Source organism: Mustela nivalis (genome assembly GCF_964662115.1).
Source record: "Mustela nivalis genome assembly, chromosome: 7".
Lineage (NCBI taxonomy): Eukaryota > Metazoa > Chordata > Mammalia > Carnivora > Mustelidae > Mustela > Mustela nivalis.
The window spans coordinates 62617437-62645109 of NC_139026.1; the positions used below are offsets into that span (position 1 = coordinate 62617437).

Sequence of the window (27673 nt, forward strand, 5' to 3'; positions counted from 1 at the left end):
GATATATTATTACTCACAGGTACACAATACAATGGTTCAACAATTCCACACATTTCTCAGGACTCATCAAGATTAGTGTACTCTTAATTCCCTTTATTTAAATCACTCATTCCCCAACCCATCTCCCTTTTGGCAACCATGAGTTTGTTCCCTTTATTTAGGGAACTAGGTTGTTGTGGTTTTGGTTTATTTGTTTGTTTGTATTTTGGTATTGCTGTTTGTCCTTTTTCCTTTTTCATCTTAATTTTCTTATTTCTTTAATTCTACATAAGAGTGAAAACATACGGCATTTGCTTTTCTCAGACTGACATATTTTAATAAGCATTATATCCATCCAGTCCATCCATGTTGTTACAAATGGAAAGATTCCATTCTTCTTTATGGCTGAGTAATAGTCCATTGGATATACATATAGACCACATCTTCTTTATCCATTCATCTATTAATGGATGTTTGGGTGGCTTCCATATCTTGGCTATTGGAAATAATGCTGCAATAAACATGGGGTACATATGTATTTTCAAATTCATGAAACAAAAATGCTTTTGCACAGAAAAGGAAACCATCAATAACAAAAAAAGGCAACCTACAGAATAGGAGAAGATATTTGCAAATGATTTACAATAAGGGGTTAATACTCAAAATATGTAAAGAATATACGCAACTCAATACCAAAAAACAAAAAATCCGATCAAGAAATGAGCAGAGGACCTGAATAGATACTTTTCTGAAGAAGATATACAGATGGCCAACAGACACAAGAAAAGACGCTTGGTATTACTAATCATCAGGGAAATAGAAATGTACTATATGTTAGCTAACTGAACATTAAAAAATTAAACCTATTAAACTCTTTTTTAACAGTGCAACCAGATTTGACTTTATACCTGTCAGGATGGCTAAAATCAAAAAGACAAGAATAACAAGTGTTGCCAAAGATATGGAGAAAAGGAAATCCTCATGCACTGTTGGTGGCAAAGTCAATTGGAGCAGGCATTGTGGGAAACAGTGTGGAGAGTCCTCAAAAAATTTAACACAGCACTACCTTAGGATCCAGTAATTCTGCTACTGAATATTTTCTTAAGTGATCTCTACAGCCAATGAGGAGCTCAAACTCACCAGCCTCAGAGCAAGAGGCATACTCTACTGACTAAGCCAGCTAGCCACCTCCTTCCCTGTGGATATTTAACCAAGGAAAATGAAAACATGTGTTTCAAGTTTCTTTTAATACTACTTTTGTAAAAGCCAGTGAGCAACTATGGACACAAAGGCAAAGTAGAAATTACAGGTGCCTGGGTGGCTCAGTTAGTTAAGCATCTGCCTTCAGTTCAGGTCATGATCCCAGGTCATGGGCTTGATCCCTGCATTAGGCTCTCTGCTCTGTGGGAAGCCTGCTTCTCCCTCTGCCTGCCATGTCCCCTGCTTATGTTCCCTCTATAGCTGTCTCTCTCTCTATCAAATCAATAAATAAAATATTTTTTTAAAGTAGAAAGTAAGAAAAAAGGAGGGGGGAAGAGCAAAGACACATCCTTTACTATATCATAAATACAAAGCTCTATTAGTATTCCCCCACCAGTATCTCATAGGAGCCCTAGCTTTCCATGTGCTCAAGAGTACTCCCCATTATTGTGTAGGGGAGCCAGTCTGCATTCACCGGTGATGATGTCAAGCCAAATATGTACTGGTACTTCTGAGTTCACTGTTGAGTCTACAGTTTGGGCCTTTAAGTGGGATCAAGTAACCAGGCTTTGCTGGATCCCATAGCCAAAGTAGAGAGCAAACCCAATCAGCATCCAGACACCAAACCAGGCCCAGGTGACAGCTGACATCTGCATCATAAGGCAAACATTCACAAAGATGCTCAAGAGTGGGAGGAGAGGCACAGCAGGGACCTTAAATTGAAGGCGAGTGGAGCTCTGTGGCTGTCTCCAGATGACCCCAGTGATCCCAGTGATGAGCACCAGGAGCAGCACAACCATGGTAACCGGCACTGGGTCTCCAGAAAGCAGACTTGGCCAATGGGCCAGCACCAGGCAGAGGAGAATCAGCAGCAGAACAAGCAGTGAGGAGCAAACATAGACAATCTGGCCAGAGAGTGGAGTGGGGGTGGGGCTGCCTGGAAAAAATAGTCTCCTGAGAGTCAGCTTCTCTATTGCATGTGCAGTTATCCCCTGCACCTGTATTTCATTTCCCCCATTCTCCTGTTGCACCTCTGTTTCGTTTTCCTCATTCTCTTCCTGTACTTTTGTTTCAATTTGCCCATTCTCTTCCTGCACTTCTGGTTGATTTTCCTCCTTCCTCCTCTCAGGCTGATACCTGATGATGAGAACACAAAGAGCTACCAGCGAATAAGATATCAAGGCCTCAAATGATGTGAAGTGCAGAAGATCAGTGAGTCCAAAGAAGAATACCATGATTGTTGCAATACTGCCAAAAGTCACAGTGGATATGATACGGGCATATGTGTTAGTATGGATCCTGGCAAGAAAAGGGAACAAGATGTTGTCCTCTGCCATCATGCGTATCCTCCGATGTATACGGAACATAAAGCCCCAATAGGTGTTGACAAGAATACTACAGAAAATTGCAAAAGCTAGAACATAATAGGCAGGGACCCAGCCAATATGAAGAAATGCCTCAGGCAAGGTGCTCCCAGGTCGAAGCTGGTAGTAAGGAACCATGAGTGTAAGTGCCACAGAGACACCAAAATATAGCAAAAAGCAGATGAGCTGTGAAATCACAATGCCCATGGGGATGGAACGCTGGGGATTGTGTGATTTTCTGACTCTGGTAACAATAATGCCAAAACCTATAAATGCATAGAAACAGGTAGCTGATCCACGGAGAATGCCCTCAAAGGCAAAAGGGACAAATCCTCCAGAGCCCAGAGGGCCCAAGCTAGAGGTGCCGTTGAGTCCAGCCTGTATGTAGTCCTCTTCTGTGAGTTTCCAGTTGTGCAAGTCCCCCTTCATGAAGCCAGAGATGATGAAAAAGCTGAGAACCAAAACCTTCACCAATGTGAACAGTCTGAAAACTATGACAAACCCACTCCAACTCGTAGATTGCAGTTCCAAGACCAAAACCAGAAAGATGACAAAAAAGTAGCGTAGATTTTCTGCAGTGACTTGGGGAACATACTGTGAGATGATCTCTTGCTGGGTCTCAGAGATGTGGTTCCCATTGAAGATGTCAAAAGTTAAGATCCAGGCCTGGACCACAATGAATACATCAACAACAAGGGAGAGGATGATATTCCAGCCAGAGATGAAAGCCCAGAGTTCACCTAAAGTGATGTAGCTGTAGAGATATGCAGAGCCAGAATGGGGAACCCGGGCACTAAACTCCGCATAGCACAGCCCAGCCAACAGTGATGTTAGACCTGCCACCAAAAAGCAGATCACAATGGATGGTCCTGCTTGATTCCTGGCCACCTCATTAGCCAGGAAGTATATACCAACACCCACTGTGTTGCCCACACCCAGGGCCACTAAATCCAGAGTCCTTAGCTTTTTGCCAAATTCAAACTCATATACTTCTTTCTCCAGTGGACGTCTGCTTACCAGCTTTTGACCAAACCTGCGAAGTGCCTGACGCAGCATTCTAGAGGAACTGAAGAAGATTCTAAGGATTAGGTAGCTGTAGCAGGCCCCTGGAGCCAAGAGTGTCGGATCTGGATCAGTGAGGCTGAGTTAAGCCAAGTTGGATTGGGGTTGCCGAAGTCCGTTGCTCAGGTTTCAAAGCCGCTGCTTCCTATTTCTTTGGGTACATGCTATCCTTCCAGAATGCCTATGAAAACAATACATTTTTACTGAACAATGGTCTTCAACCAAACAACCGAAAATCAAAGGTCACGTGTAACTTGTCGCATCCCAAAAATCATAGAAACTGACACTAGGGGTAAGAGGGAATCACACACAGGATTGTGTGCTTGTTATATGATTGACCAAAAAGAACAGGAGATAGATAATGAGTGTCAATTCTTAACGTATGGAATCTTTCTACACAATTTGAGGTGTCCCAACCCACACACTGAATTCCTTCATTAAGAAAACATTCAGACGACAGTTTGAATGAGCTATTTGTGAAGTAGTTTGTGTGATTCCCTCTTACCCCTCCCTCACTTCTTTTCTTCAAATGGCTCCCTCCACAAGGGGAGCAAGGCTCTGGATGAACAATTCACAGCAATGCCCAGGAAATGAAAAGTGGAAAAGAGAGAAAACAAACTCAGGCAGGCCCCATTCTTCTCCCTACTCAGGCTTCAGTTTTAAGAGAGTTTTAAGAAATGTTCTCAGAAGTTTTTAAAAGCAGAAACATCAAATTAAAATTGGAAAGTCTACTTTACAGGTGATGAAAAAGAACCCCTGGGTTATGGGCCAGACCTTCTGTCTACAAATCCTTCTAGACTCCTTATTCACTACTCACCAGTTCCGATGTTCCAATGCTATGGTTTACCAACAAGCACAGGAGATAGATAACGAGTGTCAATTCTTAATTTATGGAATCTTTCTACACTAGTTGAGGTGTCCTGAACCCACAATCAAGCTTCATACCATCCATGGTTCCACACTGTCCTTCCTTCATATTCTTCCTTTGTTCATAATATGACCTGTGCTTGTTCCTCCAGCCCCATCCCATGCCCAGTTCCTGCTCCAGCTGTAGAATTTGACAATCATACTGTTCCCTTGATTCTACTGCCTTTTTGGCCCCTTCATGTAGCTATCCCCACTTCTCTTTCAGTTCACAGATCAGCAATGGCTTCCTCAGGAAGCCTTCCCTGATGCTTATGGTGCCCTTCCAATGTGCTCTCCTAGCACTGGGTTTCCCCCATGTGCCATTGATCCTAATGTGTCAGAATTCCAGGTTAGCTGCTGGTCTCCTCCATCAGACTGTGAAGTAGGTACTCAATGAATATTTGTTGGACAAATGACCATGCTGAAAAAGAAAACTGAAAGAAGCCATAATCCAGAATTATGATCTAGTAGACATTGAGGTACATAATTTGTAGCAATCTTTATAATTCAGGCTCAGGTAGAGATATACCTATACCTATATCTCAGGTAGAGATATACATGGTATTACCAAGGGAAGAAAAATGGATAGTGTGAAGGGAAAACTAACTATGATAAAACCTTGACTGCACACCATTCATGGCAGGTCTGAGTCACACAGGTAATAAAGAATCATTTGCCTTTGAGGATACTTGTTTAAAAATATCAGACTGCCTAGAGTTATGGGCAACCAACCACGCACACCTAGTCAGAGAATCCCTACTTTTTGAAGGCATCATGCTCAGGCCCAATAATCCAGGTAGGATATCCTAAATCAGAAGTTCTCACCTTGGGGAACAAAGGGACACATAATGTATATATCTGGGGACACTTTCAAATGTTAGATTCTCTTCTTCTGGAGTTTCTTGTCCACAAGCCTTGCACTTCCCATGATGCTCTAAACCATCCACTGACAAGAAATTGTCCTCAAGTTCAAGGGGAAGAGATTCTAAAACCTTCCTTCACAGAAAGGCAGCACAGTTGATTAGTAAGGAGTAAGGTTCTGCAGGTAGACTATACAGGTTCAAATCATACCTCAATCTCACACCCAGTGACTCTGGGAAAATTAGTTTTCCTCACTGAGCTCCAGTTTCCACAACAGTCAAATGGGAGTAAAAGTAAATCCCTCACAGGGCAGTTGTGAGAAGTAAGTGAAATGATGTCTGTAAGTATGTAGCTCAGTGCCTAACAAACAATGTGGGTTGAGTACAAATCTACCTTGTACTTAATATTGAAAATGGTCGAGTAACCAAAACACTGAAAATAAATTAGTCTTTATAAATATGCACACTCAAAATCATCCACTAAAACTCCTAGCCTTCATGAGACAATGCAAACAAACAATTTTATCCCATATGATTCACACTGACATGCTATGATTCTAATTAGATACCCTCATTCATGCTGGTGCTAACACATGGTGGTTCCTAGGCTTACTGAGTTAGACCAGGCATCTAGAAATGCAAGACTCAAGACAATAACAATAATAACATCTTTGTCTACAGATGCCTCATTTGGAACAGTCAGTGCTAGATACTATAGAGATAAGAACAATAAACATTGGTCAGAAATGCTGCATGTGAGACCTGGCCCTTCCTTGTGATGACAGGAACTTGGGTAATTTGCTTAAATTCTAAGCCTCCATCTTCTCATCCACTAGGATCCTTACTTGACTTCCCTAACTGGATCAACATGAGAATTCCATAAGAAGATACAAACTAACACACTGCTGGTGGGAGTGTCACTGGGGCACCATCCTGAAGCACAATCTTTTTTTTTTTTTAAGATTTTATTTATTTATTTGACAGACAGAGGTCACAAGTACGCAGAAAGGCAGGCAGAGAGAAAGAGAGGAGGAAGCAGGCTCCCTGCTAAGCAGAGAGCCCGATGTGGGGCTCATCCCAGGATCCTAGGATCATGACCTGAGCTGAAAGCAGAGGCTTTAACCCACTGAGCCACCCAGGGACCCCCTAAAGCACAATCTTAGCATAATTAAGATATTCATAAATGACACTACAAAGGGCTGATATCCAAGATCTATAAGGAATTCCTCAAACTCAACACTCAAAAACCAGATAATCTTGTCAAAAAATGGGCAGAAGTCACGAGCAGACACTTCTCCAAAGAAGACATGCAAATGGCCAACAAACACATGAAAAAACGCTCACCATCATTAGTCATCAGGGAGATTCAAATCAAAACCACATTGAGATACCACCTTACACCAGTCAGAAGGGCCAAAATTAACAAGACAGTAAATAAGTGTTGGAGAGGATATGGAGAAAGGGAAACCCTCTTACACTGTTGCTGGGAATGCAAGTTGGTGCAGTGTGGAGATTCCAGAAGAAATTAAAAATAGAGCTACCCTATTATCCTGCAACCGTACTGCTGATGTTTCCCCCAAAGATACAGATGTAGTGAAAAGAAGGGCCATATTCACCCCAGGATTCATGGGCAGCAATGTCCACAATAGCCAAACTGTGGAAAGAGCCAAGATGCCCTTCAACAGATAAATGGATAAAGATATGGTCTATATATACAATGGAATATTATGCCTCCATCAGAAAGGATGAATACCCAATTTTTGGATCAGCATGGATGGGACTTGAGGAGATTATGCTGCGTGAAATAAGTCAAGCAGAGAGAATCAATTATCACGTGGTTTCACTTACTTGTGTAAGGAATAGCACAGAGGACATTAGGAGAAGGAAAGGAAAAGAAAATTGGGGGAAATCGGAGGGGGAGACAAACCGTGAGAGACTGTGGACTCTGAGAAACAAACTGCGAGTTTTGGAGGGGAGGGGGATGGAGGATAGGTGAACCTGGTGGTTGGTATAAAGGAGAGCACATATTGCATGGAGCACTGGGTGTGGTGCATAAATAATCTTGGAGCACTGAAAAAATAAAATTAAATTAAAATGCACACATAATTGGACACTGTAGTGGTTGAATGGAGAATGTACCTAAAACAAATATAGAACATGGACTAGAAGAGCATTTCTTAAATACACTAAAGCAAGCACCTCCAGTGAGGACAGGAAATGAGAAGAGGTAAGGATGAAACAGGATAATAAAATGCATTGAAAGGGGACTAATTGGACATAATAAAAAATAAAATTAAAATTTTTAAAAAAAGAAAGAAAGAAAGATGGCCTGACAGGAAGCAATGAAGTGAACATGCCATGACTGAAGGAGTGACTCACTCCACTCTGTGCACTGCAGGTTCAACACAGGATTGCAGGAGATAACATCATTAGAGCACCTGGTACAGAGCCTGGTAAATGGCAGACATTCAGTTGATTTAAACTGAAAAGAGAAGTGGAATTCTGTAATCACCAGGATATGGAGAATACAAAGAAGGAATACCTTCTAGAAAGAGGGTGGAGAACAAGAAAGATGGGACACCCCTCCTACTAGTTCCCTCTGAACCACTTTCCCTTTTCCTAATTCTTCTCAGTCACCCCCTTCAGCTGTCTTTCGAGGCTCCTGGTAGTTGGCACTAAGGATGCTTCTCCCATGTTTTTCTCTTTGGGAACCATCCCACCTCCCACTCAACAAAGACCACAACAGTGGTTCTCAAGATTTGTTCAATCACAGACTTCTCTGAGGTTGGTCACTTCAAAAAAAAAAAAAAAGTCATATATACTTCTGAAAACCATCCATGTATCCAAAGCAGGAATCCCAGAGGAGGATAATCTGAATTACAGGGTCAGAGACTGGTAATACTTGATAAAGCTGTTTCCCTCAATTGTATTGTGCAGGGTGTTCCTTGTGCTCTTCCCACTTTTTACTGAAGATGAGGAAAAGTAGGCCTACAGAAAAAAATATTAAAATAGCAGAGAAGCAACCCAAAGAACAAAACATCTGGGAATTAAGTAATCACGTTTGTTTTGATCCAACAGATGCAGACAGAACAAACAAATGAACAACCAAATATATAGAAGAGAAAGCACACCCATAACTGGGAATCCTGAGAGAACCTACTACAAGTCCAGCCTATAACAACACAGAGAAACATTGTCCTCAAACACCATGTACAGATATGGCATGCATAGAGAAAAGGAAAGCAACCAAATTTTAGGATGTGCTCACAGTGGGTGTTGTGACTCTAAACTAAAATGGGTGGTCCAAGACACACTCCTCTTCACATTATTGTGCAACCCTCTCCACCATCCATCTCCAGAACTTGTTCATCTTCCTCAGCTAAAACTCTGTATCCATTAAGCAGTAGTTCCCTATTCATTCCTTTCTACAGCCCCTGTCAACCATCATTCTACTTTGAGTCCCTATGAATTTGACCAATCAAAGTACCTCATGTGAGTGGAATCATACAATATCATCCTTTTGTGACAGGGTTATTTCACTTGGCATAAAGTCTTTAAGGTTCACTCATATTGTAGCTGATGTCAAAATATCCTTCCTCTTAAAGACTGAATAATATTCCACTGTGTGTGTATCTCACATCCAGGTTATCTGTTTATCCTCTGATGGGTAGGCTAGTTATTTTAACTATTGGCTGTTAGGAATAATGCTGTTATGAATATGGTATACATATATCTTTTTGAGGCTCTGCCTTCAATTCCTTGAGATATATACCCAGAAGTAGGATTGCCAGATCACATGGTAATTGTATATGTAATTTTTTGAGAAGTCGCCTTACTGATTTTCTACAGTGGCTGCCCCATTTTACATTCCAACCTGCAAAGTACAAGTGTCCCATTTTCTCCACCTCCTCACCAACACTCATTATCCTCTCTTTTCTTAATAACAGCCATTGTAATGAGAATGACAAGGCCCTTGGCTGTTTTTGAGAAATAACAAGGAGTCCTGTGGGGCCAGGACACAGTGAGTGATGCGAAAGCAGTAGGGTGTGAACTCAGAGAGAAAGCAAGAACCCAGATCCTTCACAGAGGGTCTGAGAATCACTGTGAGGACTTTGGCTGTTACTTTGGGTATGATGGAAATCCTAGAAAAACTGAGAGTTGCACATGCTGTATAACAATTTTCATATTCCTTGAACTAAGTATTGGGATCTAAGGAAAGCCCTCCTCCAGAGTTTGAAAAGAAGGCTTGGAAACAAGTTACACAGAACTCTTAGTAGATGTCTGGTGCTTCTGACCACACAATGACGACTGAACAAACCTGTGCTTATATCTGCTTCCCTCCCTAGATGCCAAAGAAGAAATGCCATATAGCCACCCATGGGACAGTAACATGACAAATTGCTTTCACTGAAGCCTTTCACTGTCTGGATTATCTCTGGGCAGGACTCCATCACTTGAAAATCAAACAAAAGTCATGTTAGTATTATCCACTACTTTAGGTTATGTCCACTAGTATTGTGGATAATCAAGAGCTGACATGGAGATAAACAGTGCTTTTTTCCTGGAATTTGGTGAAATTAAGGACTGCAAAGGCATGAATAGGTAGACTCTCAGAAAGGGGACAGAAAACCATGTGAATCAGGCACTCACAAGTGCAGAATTAAATAAATGATTCCAGACCCAAGCCCCAGATGCCTCCGGAAGGACTGTCAGAAATGTCTGAAATATTCAGAGCTAGACAGAAACAGATCCTCAAAGGGAAGCCTGAAAATACTTTTCTGTGAAGCAAAAAAATACCTCACATAAACTCACTTCCCCTGGGCAACAGAGATGAAAGTTTCTACATCCAAATAGAAGTCCAAGGAGCTATACAGTTGCTCAACAACAAATACTCTGGAGTGAATGGCTGCCCAAGCACCAAATATGAATGTTAGAAAATATATGCTTATGTGTGTGGAGGGAGGTGGTGGGAGATGGAGGGTAGAGAAGGACAGAATCATGGGCTGTCCCAATTGGGAAAGGAAGACAGACAAAGTCAATTTTCACTGTGGCATACTTAGGATTCAAATGTGGGTTAGGGGAGGGAAGAATAGTAAAATCTAGAAACCAAAATAACTAATTTCTTAGTTAGATACACTAAGATGATAGGCTATGGACTCCTGATTTCTGTGTGCTGTTTCTTTCCAATTGAGGACCACCTTTTTCATCCTCCACTCTCAACATAGTATGATCACAACACACCCCCAGGGTAAAGAGACTCCACAGTTTGCCTCACATCATATTCCCCATCTTATTTCCCTTTTCTGTGGGCTCTTTATAGATGTCTTGGGTTACCTTCAAGCTTCAAACAGGTATTATAAAAATGGGAGTGTAATATAGGAAAGGCTGCTCATTCTCCTTTCCTCAAGTAAAAAATTATAGGCCCAAGTAGCAGTGAAAGTCTAATGTCATTCATCATTCATTCTTTCAATAAATATTAAGCACTTTCTAAATGCCAATCTTAGTGCTTGATGCTATATATACAACAGAGAGGAAAAAGATGTGTTCCCTGCCTACATGGTACTAATTCTATTTGACAATGTTCTCATGTAATATTCCTGCCCAAAATGTGTAACCTGAATCTAATAATAAAAATCGATGAGTCTAGGTTTATTCCTAGGTATCTTACAGTTTTTGAACACCAGTACTCTGAAAACCATAAAACACTTATGAAAGAAATTGAAGAGGATAGAAAGAAATGGAAAAATAGTCCATTCTCATGGATTGGAAGAACATTGTTAAAATGTCTATACTACCCAAAGCCATCTACACACTTGAGGCAATCCCTATCAAAAGGCCACCAGCATTTTTCACAGAGCTAGAACAAAGAATCGCAAAATTTGTATGGAACCACAAAAGACCCCAAAGAGTCAAAGTAGTCTTGAAAACAAAAAAGCAAAGCTGGAGGCATCACAATTCTGGACTTCAAACTATATTGTAAAGCCATAGTCACCAAGAGAGTATGGTACTGGCGCAGAAACAGACACCTAGATCAGTGGGACAGAATAGAAAACCCAGAAACGGACCCACAACTTTATCATCAACTAATCTTCAACAAAGCAGGAAAGAAGATCCAATGGAAAAAAGACAGTCTCTTCAACAAATTGCTTTAGGGATACTGGACAGGAACATGCAGAAGAGTGAAACCAGACCACTTTCTTCCTCCACACACAAAAAATAAATTCAGAATGGGTGAAGGACCTAAATGAGAGACAGAAAACCACCAAAGTCCTAGAGAAGAACACAGGTAGTAATCTCTTTGACTTCAGGCATAGCAAAATCTTACAGACACATCTCCAAAAGCAAAGGGAAAAAAACAAAAATGAATTACTTGGGGTTCATCAGGATAAAGAGCTTTTGCACAGCAAAAGAAACAATCAACAAAATTAAAGAAAACCTACAGAATGGTAGAAGATATTTGCAAAGGACATGTCATATAAAGGGCAGGTACCCAAAACCTATAAAGAACTTCTCAAACTGAACACCCCAGAAATAAATAATCCAATTAAGAATTGGGCAGAAGACATGAACAGACATTTTTTCCAAAGAAGACATTCAGATGGGTAACAGATGCATGAAAAGATGCTCAGTATCCCTCATCCTCAAAGAAATACAAATCAAAACCATGATGACATACCACCTCAGACCTGCCAGTATACCTAAAATTAACAACAGAAAAGAACAGGTGTTGGTGAGGACGTGGAGAAAGGGGAACCCTCTTATACTTGGTAGGAAAGCAAACTGGTGCAGCCACTCTGAAGAACAATATGGAGGTTCCTAAAAAATAAATAAATAAATAAATTAGAACTATCCTTTGATCCTGCAATTGTATTACTAAGTATTTACCCAAAGGATACAAGAATACTGATTCAAAAGGGAATGCACACCTGATGTTTATACCAACATTATTAACAATAGCCAGATTTCTTTTTTTTTTAATTTTTTATTTTTTATAAACATATATTTTTATCCCCAGGGGTACAGGTCTGTGAATCACCAGGTTTACACACTTCACAGCTCTCCAAAGCACATACCCTCCCCAATGTCCATAATCCCACCCCCTTCACCCAAACCCCCTCCCCCCAGCAACCCTCAGTTTGTTTTGTGAGATTAAGAGTCACTTATGGTTTGTCTCCCTCCCAATCCCATCTTGTTTCATTTATTCTTCTCCTACCCACTTAAGCCTCCCTGTTAATAGCCAGATTTCTATCAACTGATATATATATATATATGTATACATATATATATTCATCTTCTTTACTCTATATATCTACATATTTATCATTCTTTCATTGCCACATACGATTTTTCCTTCCTCCATCCTCTGCACATCATTCATTCATATATCATAATCACATCATTGATTCATAGAATGAATTACATCATTCTTTCATAATCATCATTCACTCATATATATTCATCAACTGATGAATTCATAAAGAAGATGGAGGGGTGTGTGTGTGTGTGTGTGTGTGTATACAATGGACTATTACTCCTACATCAAAAAGCAGGAATCTTGCCATTTTCAATGATGTGGATGAAATAAGAGATCATCCTAAGAGAAATAAGTCAGTCACAGAAAGAAATAGACCATATGATTTCACTCATATGTAGGATTTAACAAACAATACAGATGTACATAGGGGGAGGGAAAGAAAAATAAAATAAGATGGAAACAGAGAGAGAGGGGCAAACCATACAAGACTCTTAATGACAGAAAACAAACTGAGGGTTGCTGGAGGAAGGTGGGTGGGGGAATGGGCTAAATGGATGATGGGTTTAAGGAGGGCACTTAGGATCAGCAGTGGGTGTCAGATGTAAGGGATGAATCATTAAACTCTACACCTGAACTCAATTTTACCATATGTCTTAACTAACTAGAATCTAAATAAAAACTTGAGGTTTAAAAAATGATCAGCCTATAAAACAGTTATCCACAGAAAGTTGACTTTCTATAAAACAACTGACCTGGGGGCGCCTGGGTGGCTCAGAGGGTTAAAGCCTCTGCCTTCTGCTCAGGTCATGATTCCAGGGTCCTGGGATCGAGCCCTGTATCACACTCTCTGCCTAGCAGGGAGCCTGCTTCCTCCTCTCTCTCTGCCTGCCTCTCTGCCTACTTGTGATCTCTGTCTGTCAAATAAATAAATAAAATCTTTTTTAAAATGTTAAAAAAAAAAAAAAACCCTGACCTGTATGTTCAAAACTGTCATTGTCGTGAATGGCAGGCTGAGGAACTGTTGCAGAGTAAAGGAGAATAAAGAGACATGGCAATGAGATGCAATGCAGTACCCTGCATCAGGGATCAGGGAGAATAGGTGAACCTTGATCAGAAGAATAATTAGTAAACTTTGCATATGGACCATATTTCACACACATACACACACTGGAAAAAGCAAGAAAATGGACCAAAATATTAATAACTGCTCAACCTCATTGAAAGATAAAGGGGTGTTAATGCTACTCTTCTTGCAACTTTCTGTAGGTTTGATATTTGTCAAAATGAAAAAGTAATAAGAAAACAACAATATCCCAGTAGTAAAGGTTATGGTTTCTTCTTCCCTAAGTGTCCTTTATAAACAAGCATGCCATTATGTTTGGTTGGAACTAAATCCCACGCAGAATGATTTAGCTCCAAATCAGGAACATTAGATCAGAAGAGTGGGTGAGAAGATAGGACTCCCTTGTCTTTGACTTACAACCAAATTTGTCAGCAAGCAAACATTCCTGGAAAGAACCTACAACCATGGCTCATCTTAGTATAGTTATAAAATTTCTATCCTTGGGGCACCTGTGTGGATCACTTAGTTAAGGGTCTGCTTTTGGCTCAGGTCATCATCTCAGGTTCCTGGGACCCAGACCTGTGTTGGGTTCCTTCTCTCCCTGCCCCTAATTATACTCTTGCATGCTCTCTCTCTCTTAAATAAACTCTTCTAAAAAATTAAAATATATAAAAACTCTATGATATTATTGTAATTTGTTAGACAACACAAACTAATATACCAGGGTCCAGGACTTGGACTCTGGAGGCACTGGGGAACATGTGCAGGGGCTGGAGGCAGAGAAAAATTGTATCTGGCAAATAGGGGTACCAGGAATATGTGCAACATTGAGGCCTCCATGGATAGAGGGAGAATTTACTTTTTTTCAAAGATTTTATTTATTTATTTGACAGATATCACAAGTAGGCAGACAGGCAGGCAGAGAGAGAGGAGGAAGCAGGCTCCCTGCTGAGCAGAGAGCCTGAAGTGGGGCTCGATCCCAGAACCCTGAGATCATGACCTGAGCCGAAGGCAGAGGCTTAACCCACTGAGCCACCCAGGTGCCCTGAGAACCAGAATTTATGAGCTCCAAGTAATGCACAAATATTTCACTTAACCTCCATAACAACCCAATGACATAAGTATTATTATTCTACTTTGCAAATTCAGAAGTTAGACAAAAGTTCGAAGTTCCTACAGCCAGTAAAAAGAAGAGCTGGAATTTGACATTGGTTCTTTGTTACATCAAAGACCATGTTCTTTCTCCTGCAGTACCCTATCTCCACAAAGAGTCAAGACTCCAGGACATGGCTAATAAAGGAGAATTTGAGCCAGTTCTCTTTGTGACCAGGCCACCATCACTCAGTGTCTTTCCTTTCTTCCCACATACATAGTGATCGGCCAGAACTAGATGTACCGGGTTCATGAAATCTGAAAGCTCCATCTAAACCATATCCTGCTAAGGTCTAAACCAAATATGGGACCACAATGTCTTCAGACCATCTTTTTAGATGCCAAGGAAGATTTTAAAGCATCCCTGTACCTATTACAATAGTCCCCAGATAGAATTTTATAGCTAATTGTAATACCTGCCCACAACAGGAGACCATTTCCCTTTGCTTGGTTTTTAGTTGAAATATAAGATTATAGGTCTCCAGATGCCAAATAAGAGACATCCTCCTGGACCAAAAATGGGCATTAGTGTTCCCCATTGTGACCAATGTCTGTGACCAGTACTGAGCACATAGCACCTAGAGCATTATTAAGATTTATTGATCAAAGAGGAGAGTCCAAGATGGTAGAGGGATAAGAGAACTTAATTTCGTCTGGTCCCAGGAATTCAGCTAGATAAGTATCAAATCACTCTGAACCCCTGGAACTCAACTGGAGATCTAAGAAAAGAATAGCTGCAACTCTACAAATAGAAAAGTGACCACTTTCTGCAAGGTAGGAGGTAAGGAAAAGTGAATCCAAGGCAATATATAGGAAGACACACCATGGAGGGGAGGGAGCCTCCATGAGCTGGCTACCACCAAGTGACAGAGCAGAGGATCACAAAATCAGAAATTTTAGAAATCTGCTCTGGGGAACAACATCTTTCAGGTTGCTAAGCAAGGGAACCCTTGCTGGAACAGTATGGACCCAGGATCCCTGGGGTCACAGGAAGACCAGGAGTGTCTGAGTGCAGCAGAGATCCCAGGTGTTGGAGCAAGGAAGTCATCTTCAAAGAGTGGGATCTCAGCTTGGGGTTCACATAAACCTCAAACTGTAGCAGAGCCATCCGATTGCTCCTTACAGGGGACCAAAAAGCAACAGGGCTGGCAAGACCCACCTTGCTTCCCTGGGAGTAGTGTGAGACCCAAAAGAAGTCTACAGGGTTTGGAGACTTGAAACATGGTCCTGTGACTGAGATAGAAATGCTCAGTCACAGGCTGGGCGAGTATGGAGTGCAGCCAGAGACCAGGGAGAGAGGAGTGACTGACTGCTTTTCTCTGGGGGCTCATGGAGGATTGGGATCCTGAACTTTTGGCACCAAGCCAGAGACTGGGAGGCCACCATTTTCATTCTCATCCTCTAAAGCAGGTGGAAAGCCTTCAGGGAACAAAAGCCACAGAGAGCAAACAGAGCAGATTACTTAGACTGCCCTCCTCACAAAGGCAATACAATTCCACCTGGGGCCAAGACTCCTGAGAATCAAAGCAAGGGGGCCCTCCCCCAAGAAGATCAGCAAGAAGATGCAGCCAAGATCAAGTTTACCAATCAATGAGAACTGCAAAACTCTAGCACTAGCAGAATTCAACACATAGAGTTTATGGCTTTTTTCCCAATGATTCTTTCATGTTTCAACTTTAATTTTATTTTTTCTTTCCCTTTTCAACCAATTTCTTATTTTATCAACTAATTTTTTAAGTCTTTTTTAATTTTCATTTTTACAGTTACACTCTATCCTTTCATTGTATTTAATCTTATTTTATATTTCTTTACAATTTTGAGATGCAGTTCCTTCTAACAGAATAAAATACACTCAAAATATAGTGTATGGTTCTGGTTCTATTCACTGTCTTATCAGATTCTCTTTCTTCTTGTTGTTGTTGTTTTTTCTTTTTTTTTTTTTTCTTGTTCTTCTTCCTTTTTAAAATTTTTTCCTTGTTTTATTTTATCAAAGTCTTTTTTAATATTCATCTTTTTAAAAAGATTTTATTTATTTATTTGACAGAGAGAAAGAGAGAGAGAGAGAGAGATCACGAGTAGTCAGAGAGGCAGTCAGAGAGAGAGGATGAAGCAGTCTCCCTGCTGAGTAGAGAATCCATTATGGGGCTTGATCCCAGGACCCTGAGATCAGGGCCCAAGCTGAAGGGAGAGGCTTATCCACTGAGCCAACTGGGCACCTCAATTTTCATCTTTATAGTTATAGTCTATCCTTTCAATGTATTTCATTTTATTTTTGTATATAGAAGTTTTTCTTTCCTTACAATTTTGAGATGTAGTTTCTTCTAACAAACTGACCAAAATACACTCAGATCATAGTGTATTCCTCTCTTCAGTTCTCCTGTTTATATCCCTTCCTTTGTTGTTGTTGTTTATTTTTTTCTTGTCTTTTTTTAATATCAGCCAAACTGGGTTTTATTTTTCTTAATTAAATTTTATTTTTTCAGTGTCCCAATATTCATTGTTTATGCATCACACCCAGGGCTCCATGCAATACATTCCCTCCTTAAGACCCATCACCAGTCTCACACATCTTCCCTATCCTTCCCTTCCAAAATCCTTAATATGTTTCTCAGAGTCCACAGTCTCTCATGGTTCATCTCCCCCTCCAATTTCCCCCAACTTACTTCTCCCCTCCATCTCCCCATGTCCTCTGTGTTATTCCTTATGCTCCACAAGTAAGTTAAACTGCATGATAATTGACTTTCTCTGCTTGACTTATTTTCTTGTCTTTTAATATCCAGTTTTACAGTTACTTTCTACACATGTATATTTTTTTCCTTTCTTTACAATTTTGGGATCTAGTTTTCTAAAAGCCAAAACAAAATACACACAGAATTCAGCATATTGCTCTATTCTGCTCACCAGTTTGATTATATTCACTCTCTTTTTTTCTTTTCCCCTGTTTCAGGTCCTGTCTTATTTGCTTAGTGTATAATCCTCTGGCATAGTTGTTGCCACTTTTAATACATTGTTCTCTTGTCCATCTATTATACTCTGGAAAGAATGAAAAGAAGGAAAACACATGAAAAAAGAGAACAAGAGGAAATACTGACAGCCAGTGACCTAATCAATATAGACACACATAATATGTTGGAACTAGAGTTCAGAATAATGGTTATACAGATAGTAGTTGGGCTTGAAAAGTATAAAAGATATTAGGGAATCCCTTTCTGGGGAAATAAAAGAACTAAAATCTAACCAAATCAAAATAAAAAAGACTACTAATGAGATACAATTAAAAATGGAGGCTCTACCATCTAGGATAAGTAGGTCAGAAGAGAGAATTAGGGATGTAGAAGACCAAATGATGGAGAATAAAGAAGCTGAGAAAAAGAGAAACAAGTACTGGATTACAGGGGGAGAATTTGAGAGATAAGTGATACCATAAGATGAAACAATATTAGAATGATTGGGATCCCAGAAGACGAGGAAAGAGAGAAAGAAGCAGAAGGTTTATTGAAGCAATTACAATGGAGAACTTCCCTAATATGAAGAACGAAAAGGGCATCAAAATCTAGAAGGCACAGGGAACTCCCCTCAAAATCAATTAAAATAGGTCACCACTCCAAAATATAATAGTGAAATTTACAAATCTCAGAGACAAAGAGAAAATCCTGAGAGCAGCTTGGGACATGAGGTCAGTAACCTACAAGTGTAGAAGCAATAGATTGGTAACAAAGCTACTCACAGAGAAGTGGTAGGCATGAAATGACTGGCATGATATAATCAGGATGCTAAATGAGAAAAAGATCCAGCCAAGAATACTTTATCCAGCTAAAATTTCATTCAAAATAGAATGAGTGATAAAAAAAAAAAAACCTTCCAGGACAACCAGAAATTAAAGAATTTGTGATCATCAAACCAGCCCCACCAGAAATATTGAAAGGGGTCCACTAAGCAAAGAGAGAGCCCAAAAGTAGCATAGACCAGAAAGGAACAAAGACAATATACAGTAAGAGTCAATTTACAAGTAATAAAATGGCACTAGCCTCAGCAATCAGACATTGAAAAGAAATAAAATCCATCCTAATTGACAAAGAAGAAGTCAAACTCTCAATCTGAGCAAATGACATAATACCTTATGTGGAAAACCCAAAGACTCCATCCCCAAATTGCTAGAACTCATACAGGAATTTAACAAAATGGCAGGATATAAAATCAATGCAGAGAAATCAGTAGCATTCCTATATAGAAACAATGAGACAGGAGAAAGAGAAATTAAGGAGTTGATCCCATTTACAATTGCACCCCAAACCATAAGATACCTGGGAGTAAACCTAACCAAAGAGGCAAAGGATCTGTACTCAGAAAACTATAGAACACTCAGGAAAGAAATTGAGGAAGACACAAAGAAATGGAAAAATATTACGCACTCATGAATTGGAAGAACATACATTGTTAAAATGCCTATGCTACCTAAAACAATCTACACATTCAATGCAACCCCTAGCAAAATATCATCAACTTTTTTCACAGAACTGGAACAAATAATCCTAAAATTTGTTCAGAAACAGAAAAGACCCTGAATAGTGAAAGCAATGTTGAAAAAGAAAGCCAAACTTGGTGGCATCACAGTCTTGGACTTCAAGCTCTGTTACAAAGCAGTAATCATCAAGAGAGTATGGTACCAGCACAAAAATAGACACATAGATCAATGAGAGAAAATAGAGAACCCAGAAATAAACTCTTGACTCTATGGCCAACCAATCTTTGACAAAGCAGGAAAGAATATCCAATGGAAAAAAGACAGTTCCTTCAACAAATGGTGCTGGAAAATTGGACAGCCACATGTAGAAGAATGAAACTGGACCTTTTCCTTATACCATCCACAAAAATAGACTCAAAATGGATGAAAGACCTCAATGTGAGACAGGAGTCCATCAAAATCTTTGAGGAGAACACAGGCAGAAACCTATGTGTCCTTGGCTGTGGCAAGTTCTTGATAGAGATTTCTCCAAAGGCAGGGAAACAAAGGCAAAAAGGAACTGTTGAGACCTCATCAAGATAAAAATTGGGGGGCACCTGGGTGGCTCAGTGGGTTAAGCCTCTGCCTTCAGCTCAGGTCATGGTTTCAGGGTCCTGGGATCAAGCCCAGCATCAAGCTCTCTGCTCATTAGGGAGCCTGCCTCCCCCTCTCTCTCCCTGCCTCTCTGCCTACTTAGGATCTCTCTCTCTGTGTCAAATAAATAAACAAAATCTTTTTTAAAAAAGGATAAAAGCTTTTGTACAGCAAAGGAAAGAGTTGACAAAACCAAAAACAACTGACAGAATGGCAGAAGATACTTGCATATGACATATCAGGTAAAGAGGTAGTATCCAAAATCTATGAAGACCTTATCAAACTCAACACCCAAAGTACAAATAATCCAATCAAGAAATGGCAGAACAGACATTTCTCCAAAGAAGACATACAGATGGCCAACAGACACATGAAAAAATGCTCAAAATCACTCATCATCAGAGAAATAGAAATCAAAACCACAATGAGATACCACCACACAGCAGTCAGAATGGCTAAAATTAACAAGTCAGGAACCAACAGATGGTGAGGATGTGGAGAAAGGGGAATCCTCCTCTACTGTTGGTAGGAATGCAAGCTGGTGCAGTCACTCTAGAAAGAGCATGGAGGTTCCTCAAAAAGTTGAAAATAGAGCTACCCTATGACCCAGCAATTGCACTACTGGGTATTTACCACAAAGATATAAATGTAGTGATCGAAAGGGACACCTGCACCCCAGTGTTCATAGCAGCAATGTCCACAATAGCCAAATAATGGAAAGATTCCAGATATCCACTGATACTTGAATGGATAAAGAAGATGTGGTATATATGTATGTGTCTACACACACACACACACACACACACACACACACAAAATGGAGTATTGCACAGGCATCAGAAATCTTGTCTAGAAACTAGAAGGTTTTCTGCTAAGAGAAATAAGTCAATCAGAGAAACACGATTATCATATGATCTCACTCATATGTGGAATTTAAGAAACAAAATGGAGGATCATATGGGAAGAAAGGAAAAAATGGAACAAGATAAATCCAGAGAGGGACACAAACCATATGAGACTCTAAATCATAGGAAACTAACTGAAGGTTGCTGGAGGGGAGAGGGATGGAGTGATGGGGTAATTGCGTGATGGACAGTAAGGAGGGCATGTGATGTAATAAACACAGGATGTTATATATAAAGACTGATGAATCATAGGCCTGTACCTCTGAAACCAATAACACATTATCTGTTAATCAATTGAAATTAAATAAAAAATGTTTAAAAATATTAATTGATCACTCATAGAAATAATCATAAGGACCAATGGATATCAGGCACCATTATACCTCTTTTTCTATTTTTGGATCACTTCACATTTTTAAAGTTATTAACAAATATGGACTAAACATAAGGAACAATGGCTATTGTGAACATGTTATTCGTATAAGAAGCTCCATAGATTAGATAAATTGCATTTCTATTTTAGTTTCAAACAAAGAAAACCCAAAGTTGTTTCTGGAAATAAGGGGATTGCAAAGCAACCTCTAAGGACTTCATTCCAAGAATCTACATAAAAGCTTTGAATAAATCTAAGGAATTCCACCTGAAGTCATTGGTTTCAGATATTTGGAGATCACCAGCCTAGCCCTCAGTTCAATTCAGCTGACATGAAGTCACATAAACTCTTGGCACATTGTTCATACTTCTTCTACCTAGTAGGTTCCTGTGGTTTGCAAATACTGAATATCCAGGGCCAGCCTCCTGCTATATACTATTTGGCCCACCCTCCTGGCCCATAACATTGGTAACTAACAACCACATGCTCTCACCTCCCACTCAGATTCACCAAGTAGCCATCAGAGAGGGTTGCCCTTCCTTGAAGGCAATGATAAATCACATTCTTCCTGACTGCTACATTACCCCACACAACTGAAGTGGGAGCACTCTCTACTGACCTTCTGAAGATGACACTTTGCTCAAGTCTCAAAAAGACACACACAGACACACACTCACATATAACCACCTCCAAACAGGCAGTTTCTTGCTCTCTATCAAATCCAAACTTCTAAGATCATATTTCTAAGTCTTTCTTTTCACTGTTTTTACCACTTTCCTACTATTAACCTTTTCTGTGGCTCCTGCTTCAACAGGGCAAATCTTTCCCCACATGTGCACATCTTGCTGGCATTACATTAACCCTCACACAGACTTCTCTCTCTCCCTAAGAATGCTTTTTCCAAACCCTGTTCAACATGACCCTACTTCCAGAAATGGCTGGCCACACCTACAGATAGGTATCAGATCTCTCCAGTATGCTCCTCTTGCCCCAGCTCTCCCCTCATTAATGTCCAGTGGCAGAACTCAGGGCCTAGAACTCTGCACTGGCAGAAATCCCAGTTAGAGAGTAGGGTAGAAGTAGTAAGTGGTGAGGTGAAGCCCAGGAAAAGAGCTTTTTTTTTTTTTTAAATATAATTTTATTTTATTTTTTCAGTGTTCCAAGATTCATTGTTTATGCACCAAGGAGCAGAGTTTCTGTCTGAGGATGCTTCCAGCTTCCCTCTCCCTCCCCAGCTGAAGCCTGAGGTACAAAGAATTAACTGGCCACAGCCAGGGAAGTACACCCAGGGTTTACAGGCCAGATTGACAAAGTCAGAGTCTGACACATGAACTGAAGTCCAAGACTCTTTCACCACAACAAACTGAAAGTATAAGGGAAGAAACCCAGAACAGCTCAAAGTGCACTATCTGTGACATTTATGATTTTCTCCTTATCATTCCCTTCATGTGTGACAACTGAACAGATAGACAATGCAGAGTTTTATTCCTTCTACTGCTTTACTTTATTAGTAATGCTGTATAGAATAGGATTTCACTTGTTTCAAGAGGATAGGGAAGTATCCTTATAGTGTAAACCCCCAGAGAAAAGCCGTTTCTGTATTTGCTACCATTTTGCCTACTGTATGTAAATAACAGTCTAAGGAGAAATTGGATGGCCTCTCAAGTAGAAACCACACAAGTTTCTAAGTGAGAAAGACTGGACTCAATCTGTTAAAATTCAGGTTTCAACTAAGTATAAATGTATACAAAGGAAAATTCAGGAACTACAGAGATTCTTTGTGCAAAAGAATTCAAGCAAAAGCACCATTTCTCTTCCCTCAATATAGCAACACCACCACCATTACTCCCAAATCATCACAGACTCAGTTATACACAGTGCAAGACAATGGTGGCATATACAGAATTCTCCTCTCTGGGAACTTAAAATTTAGTGCTGCATGAATATCTCTCCACCTGCCAAAATAAGTAAAAGATACACAAACTGTAAACCAGGACGAATATTCCTAAGTAATAAATGATCAGTCAAGACAAGGGCACCTCAAGATCCTACATGGCTTACTAGCTGATGAAAAGTGAAAGTACTAAGGACAACATTCTCCAGTGTTGGCAAGACCAGTGAGAATCTTCTGTGCATCATGGGTCAGCCTGAGAAGTCTGCGTGGAAGAGGCAGGAATTACCCCATTGAGACATTGTGTATAACTGTTTCCTCAGAAAACATCAGGTCTTCATCTTGGCTATGATCCAATAAATAGAGCCTCTTTAAGCCTTCTTTCCATGCCCCTCACCAAAATCCCAAATTCCACCACACCTTAAGCCAGTAAATCCAGTTTGCCAACTAGATGGATCCAGGTAAGTATTTGCTACACATACTAATACAGATCAAGATCCTAAGATATAATATTAATAATAATGATAATATTAATAATTCTCAGTTCAGGTATGTGCACAAAAGGAAGATATGAATCACTGCAATAATAATAAATGTGTAACTTCCTTCCTAGCAAAAAAGAAGTAAAGGTCAGATAATTTTCCAGAACAGATGAAAAAAAGCTAAAGTAACCAAATTCAACCCATGTTAAAGAAAATAAATATCCCAACTTACATCTCAGGAGTCTTCTAAAAACAACCTCACTTACCAGGCACCCTCCCACCTAGGACCCTACTTTGTACTATATTCTGTTTCCATGTTACTTGGAAGAATCCTTTGTCTCCCTTTCTAAAGTAAAAACTCCTTAGGTTAGAACCTGCTTCATGTTCTCTCCATGAGGCCAGAAACCCAAATTCTGCAAGTAATACTTACTAGGGGCAACCAAGACTTGAACCTGAAGGCATGGCAGCCCCCAAACTGTCTGCCAATGCATTAGACCAAGAGGAAACACGGCCACTTCCTCCAACTCACCTACCTACCTTACCACCCCCACGAACTGTACAACCCTAACCTGTACCACCCCTACACCTCTCACATCCCATCCCAGGCTGGCAGAAGCTGAATGCCAAGTCACTGAAAACCCATCATGAGGGAGACTAACATGCTCCACACCAACTGTATGTACACTAAATCCATCCACCCCAATGTAGACCCAAATCAATGTAGGTGTAGACACAAACATTTTACCTCCAGCCTACAAAATCATATGAAGGCCCTGCTGGCAGCAACAGTAGGCTGGTATCATTGCACCATTATGTGAGTAAGCAGTCAGATAGCCAGAGGTTCTCTAGAGGCTCTGTAGACTTCATATTATCCAATATCATTCTGGGATGTTATGAACAGGTGCCTTTTCTTAGTCCTTCTGGGATAGCATCAGAAAAGACAGAGTGAAAAGCAGTGTTCCTCATTCATGATTTGATACATTTACAGGATTAGTTTCAGTCAGAATCCAGTTCTGGAAATTCTTCACATTTCCATCAGGCCAAAACAAGAGACCAACTTGACAAATCAGACGAGCCTGAGCTGCTGCTTCTAAAGGTCTTCAGAAACTAGACGGGTTACCAGCAAGAACCAGAATGAGATTTTCCAAGCAGAAAGAGCTGGGAAAGCCAGGAAGGGCATTCAATTAAGGGATTAGAAAGTGATGGGATACATGGATATCAACAGTGAAAATCACTATCTTTTCTATTTCCTCCTATGATTCTCTGCTCCGTTTTCTCAATCCTGAATCTTGCTAACACAGAGCACCTAACAAAAGTCCTCAGGAGAAAGCAGTAGAACATAATCCATCGTGTGCCCATCTCATTTTCCAAACTATAACTATAATGTAGGGGAGCACTGATACCAGTCTTTTTTTTCCAAGAAGCCTTACTAAACAGATTTCTTCCCCCAAATCCTTCCTTTCTTTGTAAGAACAGAATCCAGAAATCCATCCAGTTGTCCCATCAATCACTATATTCTGTCTCTACTTTGAGACTAGTGGTTATGTGTGGTCAGTGCCCATGGCTCCTTCCTTCATATAGCTTCTCCCAATAAACCCCCTCAGTAATACACTGCATACAAGGTGACTTAGGAAAGGCCAACTGTCTCTCTGGATATCTTCCTTCATACCTTCAACGTGTCCTTCTAACCTATTGTGAAAGTACTCACCCATCTCTGTCTCTCCATCCTATATCACCAGGCTTGGCTTGGTCCCTGAAATAGCCCTCGGTGGCTGCTCCACACCACCATCTCCCCTGGAAAGTTAATTGTTTTGTTTTGTTGCAGGAAAGATACCAGATGATCTCAGTCATATGAAAGTTGTATCCTGCCTCAAAGTCCTGAGCTCTTCTCCAAATAGATCCATACAACTTCTCTACCAAGATTCACCTGCCTCACCCCAGCTCAGGCAACATAATCTACAAGGAAGAATCTCTGCCACTACTTTTTTTAAATTAAAATATAATGTATTATTTCCTTCGGGGTACAGGTCTGTGATTCATCAGTCTTACACAATTCACAGCTCTCACCATAGCACATACCCTCCCTAGTGTCTATCCCCCAGCTGCCCCATCCCTCCAACCTCCTCTTCTTTTTAAGGGACACTCTTGTATCCCTCTTCCTAGTTCTTTCTCATCACCACTCTTTTTTTGCAATTTCTATAACAATCAAAGAAAAAAAGGGACAAGGATAAACTAAATGAATATTAACCAAAAATCATATTTATCAATTTGGAATATACTTAGTGAAGAAATTGGCCTTTCCAAGTGTTTTGTTTCAACTAAGATCAAAATGAATCTGCCCTCTGGAGGCACATAACACATATCACTTGATAATGAAGAGAACTAGACCAAGAACTGCTAGAGGGCAGGAGAAAGACAACCTAGAAATCAACATTTGCCACATGTAATCAAAAAAAAAAAAAAAAAACAGGTGTCCTGCATGGAGAAGAGTTGTCTGGGCTTCTGGTGTTGGGGTGCTACCCAGAGTATCCATGGCAGTAGGGAGGTGGACAGGGTAGAGAACAGCTTAAGGGTGAAGGGCCTTCCAAATTAAATACAATAAATGTGTTTTGTGATAACAGCAAACTGCCTCTTGGTAACTTAGCATTTTAATGACCACCAGGCAGCCACACCCCTGGAGACCATGGTATCTTTCCTCCTACAGCATGACCTGGCCTATAATGAATCCCCACCATAACATTTTTAAATTAGATAAGAAAGGCGGGAAGATACACCTTCAGCAGTTATAAAAATAGATATTTAGTTCCTTGAGCCTAGAGAGAGAAGACCGCAAATCCTCTTTGGTGATGGGAACCCCCTCATCACATTGGACCTGCTATTCTGCAAAGTGCACACAGATGTCCACCCACAGAGACTTTCAAACTCTCCACTGAGAAATGAGGCAAAACATGAAGGAGGCAGCAAAGCCCCGTGGAAAAAATCTTCATTCATTCCAGAAACACGTGTAAGCCTGTGGGAAAGACAAGGATGAAGAAAGCAAGCTCTGCACCAGCTCAGAAAGGAAAGACTAGGCAGGAGGACAGGGCCTAGAAGTGGGGAGGACCCCAGAGGAGAAGCTGCAAGGAATAACCTCCCCTAACTCATAGTTTGCTCATCAGAGCTGAGAAGCTTTCTGGGCGGGAGGAGAACAGAGTGTAGACCTCCATATCACTCTGACCCCAGTAAACCTACCTGCCCTTCCCAAACTCACAAGGTACTAGTCTACATCCCCAAGCCAAGGTCTAGCTCTGGTACCATGAAGAACCCTCCACTCCAACCCCACACAGCTTCTATAGCTGGAGGCATTCCAAGCCCAGTCTTCTTTCTTCCCGGCTCTGTCTCAACTTTCCTGCCAACTCTACAAACAGGAGAAATCACTTACCAATGGGCTTCTTCTGCCTCAGAGGAGAAACACTTAAGAAGGAAGGGCAAGCCAAACACAGGAAGAGGGAAGGAGCTGGACCAGACAGAGTCAGGAGTAGGAGTGGATCTAACAAGGTGCCCTCAGGATATTGAGGTCCTGGATAGGTGGGGCCCTCCTGGAGGAGGAGCCTCAGGCGTGTGAGTACTGATAAGGCTGGGCCTCGGGAAATTGGGGCCAAAGCACTTCAGAAGTGGCCTAGGAAGGATGTGACAGTAGGAAGGAGATAATTTAGCTGGAATTCTGGAGGAAGGATAAAGGTGGGCAATGGAAGACGAGTGGGGCCCTGCATGGGTGAGGAGGTGACCAAGGGCTCAAATGGGGCTTTGCTGGAGACTTTGTTGGGAGCAAGAGGTGAATTTAGATGTAAACAAGCTTTCCAAGGTCCTGGGTATGAAGGAGGTCTAGCTGGTAGGAGGAGAGTGTGGGGAGCCTAGTAGAGCTCAGGCTGTGGCATTTGGAGGCCAATCCCAGATCCAGTGAAAGAGCCCACTCAGCAGTCCTGTAACCAAGGACAGAAGCACCACCCTCACTCAGCTGCCTATTCCAGAATCTTCTACAGGTTCCTCCACCACCACCATCCCTCCTGGCCCTCAACCATATTTCCAATCATGCCAGGAACA

At 40.8% G+C, this 27673-nt stretch overlaps 1 long non-coding RNA gene and 2 pseudogenes across 3 annotated transcripts in view; all 3 read right to left on the reverse strand.

Annotated features, from left to right (window-relative positions):
• Positions 1–27673, reverse strand: part of LOC309869456 (cationic amino acid transporter 3 pseudogene) — a 180784-nt pseudogene that overhangs the window by 112620 nt on the left and 40491 nt on the right. The gene's annotated exons all lie outside the window — the stretch shown is intronic.
• Positions 1–27673, reverse strand: part of LOC309869465 — a 65729-nt gene that overhangs the window by 26316 nt on the left and 11740 nt on the right. The window lies entirely within an intron of this gene.
• LOC309869457 (cationic amino acid transporter 3 pseudogene) lies at positions 73–27144 on the reverse strand (annotated as a pseudogene). Its single transcript, XR_014316495.1, has 2 exons — positions 27012–27144; positions 73–3786 (listed from the first exon to the last, which is right to left on the reverse strand). The product of XR_014316495.1 is annotated as a cationic amino acid transporter 3 pseudogene (transcript).